Here is a 13,834-nt window from a genome sequence, read left to right as displayed (position 1 = left end):
ACCTGGAAATGCTGAGGTCACTGGTTCAAAACCCTGGGCTTGCCTGGTCAAGGCACATAAGGGAGTTGATGCTTCCAGCCCCCCCCCCCCACTTCTCTCTCTCTGTCTCTCTCTCTCCTCTCTAAAATGAATAAAAAAAATAATAAAATAAATAAAAGTTTAAAAAAATGATACAAAACTCTTACTTCCCAGCATTTGCTCCATCACCCAGTAAGATAATTCATGTGAATACTCCTCTATACTCTTTCTTGCATGCATATACTGGTACGCTGTGTCCCTATTGTCACACTCTGGCCTCATAGCCACTTTGTCTTTATTGCCACCCCTGCTGAAGCCACCATCAATTCTTATATACCATAACAGTCTTTTCACTGTTTTCCTCACTTTTGTCAAATTTTAAAAGGTCCTGAACGTTTGGCTCAGTGGATAAAGCATCTGCCCGGTGTCTGGACATCTGGGTTTAATCCCCAGTTGGGGCACACAGGAGAAGCGACCATCTGTTTCTCTTCACTTCCCTCTCCCCCTTCTCTCTCTTTTTCCCTCTTTCGGCCAGTGGCTCAATTGGTTTGAGCATTGGCCCAGACGCTGAGGATGGCTTGGCCTCTGAAGCTGACGATAGGTTGCTTGATTCGAGCATTGGCCCCAGACAGGAGTTGCTGGGTGGGTCTCAGTTGGAACACATATGGGAGTCTATCTCCCCTCTACTCACTTAAAAAAATTTTAAATGTTACTATGTTTCTGTATCACCTAAAATTGCTCTTTGGTTTCATATTACCCTTAGGATAAAATCCAAACTCTATGGTATGAGTCTTCTTATTTCTCTAGACTCATATTCTCCCTCTTCCTCTTGGTGATTTTGGGCTTCTCTCAATACTTCAAATGCTCCTTGTCTTGTTTTTTGTTTGTTTGTTTGTTTTTAAGTGCTTGCTAATATGGTTTTCTCATTCTAGAGTGTGTTACCCTCATGTTTTACTTGGTCTGTTGAGGCTTAAGCTAAATGGCCTAATTCTAGCAGGACCTCATTGGAGTTCAAGGTTAGAACTGTGGGCTTAACTATGGATTCTTATTTCACTCTGTCCTTTCCACTTTATGACATGCACCACATTTAAAATCCTAAGATGTACATTAGAGTGTTTTTAAAGTTAGGATGGTTATTAAAACTGATATTAAGGAAATGTGCAACCATCAGTCTGAGGCCTAGGTAGTCATTGTCTCCCCTCTCCCAAAAGCAAACTCAAGCTGAGATAGGCTAATTCATGCCAATAAGTGAGAATTCTGGGTTAAAATCACCTCATTTATATGTTGGTACTGTCATTTACTAACAATATGACTTTATTAACCCTGTGCCTGAATTTCTTCATCTGTCAAATGCAGACTATAATTGTACTTGCCTCAGAGAGAGAGAGAGAGTGTGTGTGTGTGTTCAGTGAGGTTATATATAAACAAGGCCTAGTCTATAGAAATAACTCAATATTAATTAATATAGTTAATTTCTATAATTTAAGTTGGTGCTTCTACATGCAGTTATTTTTTAATTGAAATAAATGGTCATCATTATTATTTAAAATGTCTTTAAAGGCTCTCCCTGAGGAAATCTAGAAAAAAACTTTAAATCAATTGTGTTTAAGGTACCCAAAGTGCTAGAAGAAACCATGGACAAAGAACAAATGGAAATCAGGAAAATGATAAATGAAAAATAAGGGAGAAGGAGAAAATATTAATAAAGAGATAGAAATTATAAATAGAAACAAAATAAAATTTTGGAGCTGAACAATATTGCAAATGAAACACAACATTTACTGAGTGGTTTGGCTGCAGATTTGAGTAGGCATAAGAATCAGTGAATATGATGATAAGACAATGTAAATTATCTAGTTGGAGGAATATAAAGAAAAAAGAATAAAGAAAAGTGAAAAGAGCCTAAAAGATCTGTGAGACAACATCCAGTAAACAAAATATACTTTACGAAAATTCTGAAGGAGAAAAAAAAAATATCAGAAAAAAATATTTGAGTTATAATAGCCCCAAACTTCTCAATTTGATAAAAGACTGAATGTGCATGTTCAGGAAGTTCAATAAACTACATAGGATAAGCACAAAGAGATTCATACTGAGGTATATTATAATCAAACTGTTAAGAACTAAAGATGAAAGAATCTAGAAAGTAGCAAAAGAGAAATAACTCATAAAATACAAGGGATCCTCAGTAAGAATACAAACAGCTTTGGCCCTGGCCGGTTGGCTCAGCGGTAGAGCGTCGGCCTGGCGTGCGGGGGACTCTGGTTCGATTCCCGGCCAGGGCACATAGGAGAAGCGCCCATTTGCTTCTCCATCCCCCCCTCCTTCCTCTGTCTCTCTCTTCCCCTCCCGAAGCCAAGGCTCCATTGGAGCAGAGATGGCCCGGGTACTGGGGATGGCTCCTTGGCCTCTGCCCCAGGTGCTAGAGTGGCTCTGGTCGCGACAGAGCGACGCCCTGGATCCAGGTCGGCGCATGCGGGAGTCTGTCTGACTGTCTCTCCCCGTTTCCAGCTTCAGAAAAAAAAAAAAAAAGATTACAAACAGTTTCACTTTGAAATCATGGTGGAAAGAAGTCAATGGGATGACATATTTAAAGTACTGGAAAAAAATAGGTCTCAAGCAAGAATTCTATGTCTGGCAAAACCATTCTTCAAATATTAAGGAGAAATTGAAATATTCTGAGATTAACAAAAGGTAAAGGAGTTTGCTATTAGTAGATTTATCCTATAAGAAATAATAAAGAGAGTACTTCAGGCTCCAATAAAAGGCCACTAAATGATAACTGAAAGCTGACAAAAAAATTAATTCTGGTAAAGACAACTACATAGGTGAATATAAAATCCATCATGACTGTATTTTTGGTTTGAACTTTTATTTTTATTTGCTATATGATTTAAATGACAAATGCTTAAAAATAATTGTAAATTTATGTTAATAAGCACTGATGTATAAAAATGAAATTAGTGATTATAGTGACATAAGGGAGGGGACCAAGCTGTATAGGAGTAGAGAGTTTGTATATTATTGAAGTTCAGTTAGTATTAATTCAAATTAGATTGTTACAAATTCAATTTGCTCATTTTAATTCCTGTGGTAACCACTAAGACAATATCTTTAATATATATTAAATATGTATATAAATATATAATATACACATAAAAAATATAACATATCTAAATATATGTTATATATATAAACAAATGAAAGTAAAATGAAATGGTATACAACAATGAGTTAATTAAATATGAAAGAATATAATATAGTAATGGGGGAAGTAAGGAACAGGAAAATGGTATAAGACATACAAAAATCAAATAGCAAAATGGCAGAAGTAAGATTTTCTTACCTACAATTACTTTTAATATAAATAGATTAACCTCTCCAACCAAAAAGCAGAGCTTCACAGTATGGATAATACAACATGATCAAATGATATGCTGTTTAAGTTAAAAGTAAAAGGATGAAAAAAATCCTCCATGTAAATAGTTACAAAAAGAGGGATGGGGTAGCTATACTATTATCAGACAAAATAGCTCTTAAGTGCAAAACTGGTGTAAGAACAAAGAAGGGCATTCTATAATGACAAAAGTATTTATCAATAAGCTATTACAATTATACATGCACCAAACAAAAAGCCCCTAAATACAGGAAGCAAATATTGATAGAATTGAAAGGAGAAATAGACAGTACAGTTGGAGACATTACTATACCACTTTTAATAACAAATGAAAAAACAGAAGATCAAAAAAAGGAATAGAAGACTTGAAGAATAGTTTAAAACAGATATATGTAGAATCTTCTACCCAACACAGCAGGATACACATTATTCTCAAGTGGAAACTTCTCTAGAATAGATTAAATGTTAGGCCACAAAAAGTCTCAATATATTTAAAAACATTGAAGTCATAGTATCTTCTCCAACTGAAATGAAATAAAGCTAGAAATCTAAAAGATGGAAAATTGAAAGGTTCACAAATGTGTGCAATTTAAATAACACTTTTTTTTTTTAAGTTTTTTTTTTTTTTTTTTTGTATTTTTCTGAAGCTGGAAACGGGGAGAGACAGTCAGACAGACTCCCGCATGTGCCCGACCGGGATCCACCCGGCACGCCCACCAGGGGCGATGCTCTGCCTCTCCGGGGCGTCTCTCTGCCGAGACCAGAGCCACTCTAGTGCCTGGGCAGAGGCCAAGGAGCTATCCCCAGCGCCCAGGCCATCTTTGCTCCAATGGAGCCTTGGCTGCGGGAGGGGAAGAGAGAGACAGAGAGGAAGGAGGGAGGGGAGTGGAGAAGCAAATGGGTGCTTCTCCTACGTGCCCTGGCCGGGAATCGAACCCGGGTCCCCCGCACGCCAGGCCAACGCTCTACCGCTGAGCCAACCGGCCAGGGCCAAATAACACATTTTTAAACAACCAATGGGTAAAAAGAAAATCACAAGAAAAATTAGATTTATGTAGAGATAAATCATACCATACCAAAACTTAAGGGATGGAGTGAAAGCAGTGCTCAGAAGGAAATTAATAGTAGTAAACATATACATTTTTTTGAAAAAAGAAAAATCTGAAATCAATAACCTAAATTGACATATCAAAGAACTAGAAAAAGAAGAACAAGCGAAACACAAAGGTAGCAGAAGAAAGGAAATAGTAAAGATAAATGAAATAGAGGATGGGAAAAAAAATAAAATCAATGAAATCAAAATCAGTTTTTTGAAATGATTGACAAAACTGACAAATCTTTAGCTAGAATTATTTTTTTAAAATGGGAGAGAAAAACAAATAACTAGAATCAGAAGTGAAATTGTGGACATTACCACCAACCAAACAGAAATAACATGGATTATAAGAGAATACTATGAATAATTATATATGCCAACAAATTAGATAACCTAAATATAATGTACATATTTCTAGAAACACACAAACTACCCAAACTGAATCTAAAAGAATTAGAAAATATAAACAGACCTATAACAAAAAGATTGAATCAGTAATCAAAAACCTCCCAACAAAGAAAAGTCTAGGACCATTTAGCTTTATTGGTGAATTCTACCAAATGCTTAAAGAACAATAAATATCAATCCTTCTCAAACTCTTTAAAAATATAGAATAGGAGGAAATATTTTTTAACTCATTCAATAAAGCCAAGATTGGTGTGATACCAAAGCTGGGCAAGACACTGCAAGAAAATAAAACTAAAAACCAATATTCCTCTCCCTCCTCACTTCTTGGATGTCAAAGGCTGTAAAGCTTAAGGGCCTCAACTAATTTGGAAGATAAAGTGATATCCAGTTTTTAGCCACTAACAGATGCTGATGCCAGAGTGGACTGTTTTTCTGGAGTCCCTGGTCCATCACTTCTCTAGTATCACTGAGAGCCCAGCAAGGCTAAACTGTAAAGAATGGATGCTAATGCATTTGTCAACATGTTTTCAAAAGTTCTGAAAAATCATTTGCTTCAGACATCCCAACTAGTGGAAGAACATTTGGATATTGAAATTCAAAAACTGGATCAGAGGGTGAATTGGAACACCTCAAAGAAAAGTGACTTGAGACACTAAGGAAAGCTCAGCAAGCAGAAATGAAAATGGCTTTCAAAAGTACATGGGGAATACAGAAAAATTCCTAGTGAGAGAGACTTTTTTCAAGACATCATGGAGAGTAAATACGTGGTTTGCCATTTCTGCAGAGATTCCACATGCAGGTGTAAAATACTAGACAAACATTTGGTGATATTGTTCAAGAAACATTTGGAGACCAAATTTTTGAAGCTGAGTGCAGAAAAAGCACCTCTCCTTTTTGGGAGACTGAGGATCAAAATCATTCCAACACTAGCACTGGTAAAAAATGGAAAAACACAAGATTTTTTTGGTGGAATTTACTGACCTAAGAAATACAGATGACTTCACCACATAAACTTGAAAATGGAGGCTTGGTTGTTCTGATATTCTTAATTACAGTGGGAATTTAATGAAGCCACCATTTCAGAGCCAAAAGAAATTTGGAACAAACGTAACAAAGCTGGAAAGAGAAACTATCTGAGGAAAGAAATATGATTCAGACTCTGATAACAGAGAGCAGTTATACTTTTTTGTAAATTGTTTTTTTACTTGTGCTTACTTTAGATAGATATGTTTTCTAAATTTGGTTGATTATGATACATGGGTCATCTAATAGCCACATCCTAATTTTATATAGTTGCATCACACTGAAAGATATCTTTAATATTTTCTGTGTGGAGCTCACATTTAATTTGAATAAAACTGTTGAGTTTTTAAATTATTTGGGTAGGATCTGGATTCTCTACTTTTTTTTTAAGTGAGAGGAGGGGAGATAGACAGACTCCTGCATGTGCCCCTACCGGGATTCACCTGGTAACCCCATCTGGGGCTGATGCACGGCCAATCTAGAGACATGCTCACAACTGAGCTATTTTTAGCACCTAAGGCAGAGGCTCCACAGAGTCATCATCAGCCCCCAGGGGTAGAAGTGCTCAAATCAATTGAGCCATGGCTGCGGGAGAAGAGAGAAAGAGAGAAGGGGAAGGGGAGGGGGGAAGCAGGGGGTTGCTTCTCCTGTGTGCCCAACCAGGTATTAAACCCAAACTTCCACATGCCATGATGACACTGTACCACTGAGCCAGCCAACCAGGCCCTGGATCTCTACTTTTGAGATTCATTTGATCACAATATGATTTTTACATCTTTATACCATTCACAGTTGTGTTTTTAATCCACTGGATTAGAACTAGAAATTTAGCAAATAATTTCGGGGATAATCCTCATGCATTACTTTATACAACAGGTCAAGTGACATTTACTGGCATAAAAGATAGTACCTGCAAATGAATTATAAATATTCTTCACTTCTAGGATACATTTACATAACTATTAAAGAACAGCTTGAAAAAACCTACTCTTCCTTATAAATAAAGATGTAAAAATTCTCCACATAACTAGTAAACTAAATTCAACACATATTAAATAGCCTTTTACATCATGACCAAATGTGATTTATTCCTGAAATGCAAGGGTAGTTAAACATAAGAAAATCATTCAATGCAATATACTACATTTTGACTCAGAAGCAAAACCTACATGGTCATCTTCATTGATGCAGAAAAAAATATTTGATAAAATCCAACACTTTTTTGTAATAATAATTATAATAATAATTATAAGAATAATAATAAAAGATACAACTAGAATAGAACTTCCTCAGTGTAATAAGGAAAATTTGTGAGAAATCCGCAGCTAACATCTTACTTAGTGGTGAAAGACTGAAAGACCAGAAATAAGACAAAGATAATTGTTTCATCACTGTAGTTCAACATTGTCCTGAAAGTCTAGCCAGCACAATTAAACAAACAAAAAAAGTAAAAAGAATCCAAATTAGAAAGGAATAGTGAAAATATTTCTGTTTGCAGATACTATCTTATGCATAGAAAATCCTCAAGAATCCAAAATGCTACTAGAGCTAATAAATTAATTTACCAAAGTTGCAGGATACAAGATTAACACAAAAATCAATTGTGTTTCTATGCATAATCAATGAACAATTCAAAAATAAATTAGGGAAACAATTCCACTTACAATAGCATTCAAAAGAATTTTATGTTATGTAAATTTTACCTTAATTAAAAATTTTAAAAAAGTTTATTGATTAATTTTTAAAGAGAGAGAAAGGAAGAGAGAGAAAGATAGAAACATGCAACCTTTGTTCATCAAGAGTATGCTCTAACCAACCGAACTACCCAGTCAGCTCTATCTCAATTAAAAAAAAATTTACTGATTTTACTGAGAGAGTTGGGGGAGAGAGAGAGAAATAGAGAGAGACAGGAACATCAATCTGTTCCTGTATGTGCCCTAATGGGGGATCGAACCAGCAACTTCTGTGCTTTAGGACAACACTTTTAGCCAACCAAGCTATCCAGCCAGATCTACCTTAATTGGTTGTTTTTTTAAAAGAAAAAAATAGCTCTGTCCAGACAGCTCAGTTAGTTGGAGCATCCTTCTGATGCACTGCGGTTATGGGGTCAGTACCCAGCCCAGGTGCAAGAGGGGGTTACTCAATAGGTGTATGAATAGGTGGGGTGGCAGGTTGGTGTTTTTCTCTCTCTTTCTCCCTTCCTCTCTCTAAAAATCAATCAAAATTCTTTTTTTAAAAAGGAAAAAATAAGAAAATTTGAATAAACTGTGGACTGAGTTAATAAAAATGTAGCTGTATTGGTTCCATAACTGTAACAAATGTAGAAGAAACTGTATTTGATGGGATATGTGAGAACTCTGTAGTGTTTGCTCAATTTTCCCCTAAATCTAAAATTATTCTAAAAAAAAGAAAGTCTATTAACTAAAAAACAAAGAAATAAACAAACAAACCTTTTATTGTCCTAAATAATTCTTGGATCAAAGAGGAAATAAAACTGCAATTAAAAACTATAAAATATTGCCCATGTGAAAGTGACATATCCAGGGTGTGAGATGTAGTTAAAACAGTACTCAGAAAATTCCTAGCCTTAAAGGCTTTCATTACAAAACAAAAAATAAAAATAAATGAACTAATCATTTAACTCAAAAACAGGGAAAAGTAAAATAGTCTAAAATAGGGCATTAAGAAAATATTAATAAAGATAAAGCAAAAACTAATTATTTGAAAAACAGCTAGTCATCAAAGTGATACATTCAAAAGATTAATTCTTTGACAAGTCTAATTAGGGAAAAAGATAGAGAACACAAATGGACAAAATAGTAATGAAAAAGGGTTATCCATATAGTATGGAGATAATTTTTTAAAAGTACCAGAGAATACGATGCATGCTAATACATTTGAAAAATTTGATAAAATGGATCAATTTTGAACAAAACAAGTAAAAATAAGTGCCAAGCACAGTGTTAAGGCTTGCTCTTTAAATATATATTTTGAGAAACAAATAATGCCCATTAAACATTTTAGAACATAGAAAATTTCAGAATTTTTATCAGAAAATAAAAAATATAGATTAATTTCACTTATGAATATGAGAGTAAAAATTTTTAGTAAATTATAGACATTTATTTTTCAGCATATATTTTCTTAATATAAATTGGTATAAGATTAATCAATATAGACACACATTTTGTACAGCACTGTTGCTTATATCTGAATTGTGGTCTGAAACTAGCATTGTCATAATAGGGAAAAAATTTTTTGTACAAAGTGTAGGACTGGCTGCTTTGTTTTAGTATCTGGTTGCTCTGCTGGTATAGGGCTCCTTAGGTATGTCACATTGTTTTTATTCTTTTCTGTTAATTTAAATTGTGTACTAAATTGTGAAGCCAAAATAATAGAGGAGAAGTGTCTAAGCATGTGGATTGAAGAGAAGTGAGAAAATGTGTAGGTTTGATTTGGTTGGTTTTGAGCAACCAATTTATTTTAACTAGAGCAAAAACAACATATACTTTGTAACTATAAACCTAACTTTATTACTGGATCATGATTTTTGATAACAAGAATTTTTAAAAAAGTGAAATTACTGTGCAGACTGGTGTAGCAACTGTGGAAAACAGTGTGGAGATTCCTCAAAAAATTAAAAATGGAACTGTCTTTTGACCCAGCCATCCCACTTTTAGGAATATATCCTAAGAATACAAAATCACTGATTCAAAAGAAGAAATGCATCCCCATGTTCATGGCAGCATTGTTTACAATAGCCAAGATCTGGAAACAGCCCAAGGGTCCATCAGTGGACAAGTGGAGTAAAAAGGTGTGGTACATATACACAATGGAATACTATGGGGCCATGAAAAAGAAGGAAATCTTACTTTTTGCGACAACATGAATGGACCTGGAAACTATTATGTTAAGTGAAATAAGCCAGGCAGAGAAAGAAAAATATCATATGACCTCACTGATTTGAGGAATCCAATGAACAATGTGAACTGAGGAAAGGAATAGAGGCAGAGAAGGGATTAAAGGGACCAGAGGGAAAGAGGACAGAGGGAAAGGGGATGAGAGGATGGAATCAGAGAAAAGAAAGAGATTGCTGAAATTATATATACATAACACAGCGTTATAGAGAGCAGAAAAATAAATCCTGGAGGGAAAGGGGGAGGGAATTGGGGGAGAGGGGCAAGGGGGATGTTGAGGGAAACATGGGGGTGGGGGGATTCGGTGGGACACTTGAATCTATGTAAACACAATAAATTTAAATCAATAAAAAAAAGAAATTACTATACTGTGTAATAGTAGAGCACTATATAGTTCAAAGTAGAAAAATCATACAGTTGTCTCTAATGATACCAAAAATACATTGAATACAGTTCTGCATGAAGTCTTGATACACCTTTAGTAAACTAGGGTTAGAAGTATATTTGGTAGTTATTTGGTTTTTATAATACTGTTATTTATTTCAAACCAATAGCCAACGTCATTCTTAACGTTAACCACTAGGGAAATTCCCACTGAGATCAGAACAAAACAAAGTTGCCTGCTATCTTCTCTGTTATTAAACACTGTTCTAAAAGTCCTGGACAATGTGGTAAGAAGAAAAAAAAAGAGATTACAAAATTATATATTTTCTATCTAAACATATCATGTAAATTTCCTAAAATAATTTAAATAAAGGATCAATAAAATGACTATGCAAGATAAAATGATGAAATTAAGAGCTTTTCTAAATTCCTACCCCACACAATAAAAATACAACAAAACATATTGGAATACATTTTACAATAAACAAAAACCTATATATTTTGTGAGGTCTTAATTATGTAGAGAGAAAGAAAGTTTATTGACAGGCAGGTTCTCTACTGTAAGGATAATCATTTTCTTCAAATGAGTACATAAGTTTTGTGAAATTCCAACCAGAACTTTTTGGAGAAATTTAACAGATTTGTTTTAAATCTTCCAGTTAGCCATCTTTTCTATTGTCACAAGTGTTTAAAAGAAATAACTCGACATTCCTTTAGTGTCCTGGTCTGCTACTAGCAGGAACCTCAATCAGATTGGACTTGATATACAGCTCGTGTGCCCCCTGCACGGAGGCAGACTAATGCGTGCATCAGTGCCCAGGTAAAAGTACATCTGGAGGGAATGAGAAAATGGGGTGGGCCAGTGAGGGAAAGGGAGACCTAAAAATGACTTGAAAGTCTCTATGAATGACTTGGCTGCTCTGTAACCTTGTCCAAGTCATCTTCCCCGCCCCCTCCCCAACCCCATCATTTTGCAGTTTGGATAAAACATCTCAAACTACTGTTTCAATGTTGTAAGAAGGTAGGGTAGTGGTAACAGCCATGAAAACAAAGTGATATGAATTCATGGTTAAGCCCTGGTTCTTCTAGGAGCTGGAAGATTTTGGGACTGTTTTCCTCTAGCAGACACTCAATAAATGGCTGCTATTAATATAACAACAGTGATAATGATGCTTAATGTTTAATATTTTTGAACTATCAACATTTACTAGGATTATTATTAAAAATATTTAAGAAAATATTATATAATCTTTAGTAGTTATTTTTGATTATGAACATAAAAGTCAAGTGATGAAATAAGACTAGATAGATTGCTCTAATTTTACACAAGTTTAAATATTTCAAGATAGGAAATGACAAGTTTTCTATGAGGCTAATACTTTATTGTAAAAATATATGCATTTACATGTATTTCTTAGAAAATGGAAAGAATTATAAAATTTAGTTAATGTTTGAATGAACACACTGGATCAGAACTGATCTTTAAAATTTTAACCAAGACGAAGTATCAATACATACAGTATCAGTGTACTTTTCAACCTAGTAAGCTATATACAACTTAAGTCATGCCAAATACATATCTTTTAACTTTTACATTATGTTATCAAAACCACTTATTAGAGAGGGCTTATATTCCAAATATAAACTTAAAAAAAAATCATTTCAAAAAGAGACATATATTCTATTTTAAATTTTGAGAAAAATGTAAAAAAAATCAGTATTTAAAATTTTTCTTTAGCTAGGGACCCCATTTTAAAAAAATCAAATTTCTAACTATGACAATGAATACAAAGACATGATTGAATCATGTCATAAATTACTCACTTAGCAGAAGCAAGAGAACAAATCAGCAGCACTTCAGTTTAAGACATCCAAACCACCTTACTAGGTAGTGAATCAGTAGAAACTACTGAAGTGTTGGTTACATCTTCAGATTGCAAGTCTTCCTTCACAGACTATTGTTCTTTAAAGATGTAGGCAGTTATAGAATCTGGAAGCTTTAGGTACAAGTTCTAAAATGCTGCCCATACCTCCCTGTGCTCTCCCTTGTGTTGAACTGGGAACTTCCACTGAGAAATCCCCTGACTTGAAAACTTCCTTATTTGTAGCTATCAACAGCCAATCGTGGCAACATATTGAAATGAAGCAAAGACTACCAGAAATTGTTCTGTAAACCACCCGTGACTGTAGTAGCTCTCTCTAACTTCCTTTTGAAGTAAAGACACTTTACTTGAATAGTTAGGGCATTTTAATAAAAATCCAGAAATTAGAGATAGAAACATATTTTTGGATCAAGCACATTTTCATGTAAGAAAATGTAAAAGTAAATTTATTTGATAAATGGCTTAAAAAAAAAAAAGCTTTTAGGAAGTCACTCTTCTCCCTAAGTAGTATATTTATGAACAGAAGGCAAAGACTAGATTTAAGTATAGTTGTTTTTGCTTCATGGTCTGCAGGGGTCACTTGGATGAAGCCTAGTAATAATAATGTTTATGCTGGATTTCAGAGCCTGATCTAGGTAATTAAAAGAGCTAAAGCAAAGAGGCCCTTAAGACAGCTTTTTTCCTTGGGAACTAAGGTTCACTGTTCATGTGGATGAATGTATGTTCCAGTATACTGGGCGAAGCTTCACAAGTGTATGTATTCTTCTCAGGCTACCTGGAGCAAAACATCAAGTTTTATATGCAAATAGAAGGCAGCATATGCACCACAGACATTTTTCTTTGTTATAAAATTTTTGATGTGGAAATGTCCTTAAACATCATCTGTTCTATTTTCTTTTTATTCAGATGAGGAAACAGGAGAGGGTAAATGTCTCAATCTTTTTTGTGGGTGTGTAATGTGAGAGGAGGAGAGATAGGCATGCACCCTGACTTATCCAGGATCCACCCAGCAGCCTAGTCTGGGGACCAATGCTCAAATCAACCAAGTTATCCTCAATGCACAGGGCTACACTCAGATCAACTGAGCCACTGGCTGTGAGAAGGGAAGGAGAGAAGGGGGAAGGGAAGAGAAACAGGTGGTTGTTTCTCTTGTGTGCCCTGACTGGGAATTGAGCTCAGAATGTCTACAGGTCTGGCTGATGTTCTATCCACTGAGCCATCTGGCCAGGGCCTAAATCTGAATCTTTTGAATCCAAGTGCATTTCTTTCTTTTCTTCTTTTATTTTCTTTCTTTCTTTTTTCTTTCTTTCTTTCTTTCTTTCTTTCTTTCTTTCTTTCTTTCTTTCTTTCTTTCTTTCTTTCTTTCTTTCTTTCTTTCTTTCCTTCCTTCCTTCCTTCCTTCCTTCCTTCCTTCCTTCCTTCCTTCCTTCCTTCCTTCCTTCCTTCCTTCTTCCCTTCCTTCCTTCCTCCCTTCCTTCCTTCTCTTTCTTTCTTTCCTCTTTTCTTTTTTTTACTGTATTATGCTTTCAGCATATCGAGTTCTTAAACTGGAAAAAGACTGTAACCAAAATAAGATTGAGAGTCTTCTAGTTGAATTACTACATTTTGCAGATGAGAAGTCTGAGACCTTACTCAAAGTTCTACAATTTTAGTAAAACGATTAGAATTTAGAACTTCTGATTCTCATTCTAGGATCTTTTCCACTTTA

At 34.9% G+C, this 13,834-nt stretch overlaps 1 protein-coding gene and 1 pseudogene across 1 annotated transcript in view; one reads left to right on the top strand and one right to left on the bottom strand.

The window, feature by feature from the left end:
- Positions 1-12,282, bottom strand: part of TANK (TRAF family member associated NFKB activator) — a 98,599-nt gene extending 86,317 nt beyond the window's left edge. The window contains exon 1 of the mRNA XM_066345961.1: positions 12,068-12,282. The gene's annotated coding sequence lies outside the window, so the exon portion shown is untranslated. The remainder of the gene's footprint in view (positions 1-12,067) is intronic.
- Positions 5,417-6,143, top strand: LOC136378989 (thioredoxin domain-containing protein 9 pseudogene; annotated as a pseudogene).
- Positions 12,283-13,834: the final 1,552 nt, after the last annotated feature.

Source organism: Saccopteryx leptura, chromosome 7 (genome assembly GCF_036850995.1).
Source record: "Saccopteryx leptura isolate mSacLep1 chromosome 7, mSacLep1_pri_phased_curated, whole genome shotgun sequence".
Classification (NCBI taxonomy): domain Eukaryota; kingdom Metazoa; phylum Chordata; class Mammalia; order Chiroptera; family Emballonuridae; genus Saccopteryx; species Saccopteryx leptura.
The sequence above is the reverse complement of the archived record's forward strand: the minus strand, read 5'-3'. Positions and strand labels throughout refer to the sequence as shown.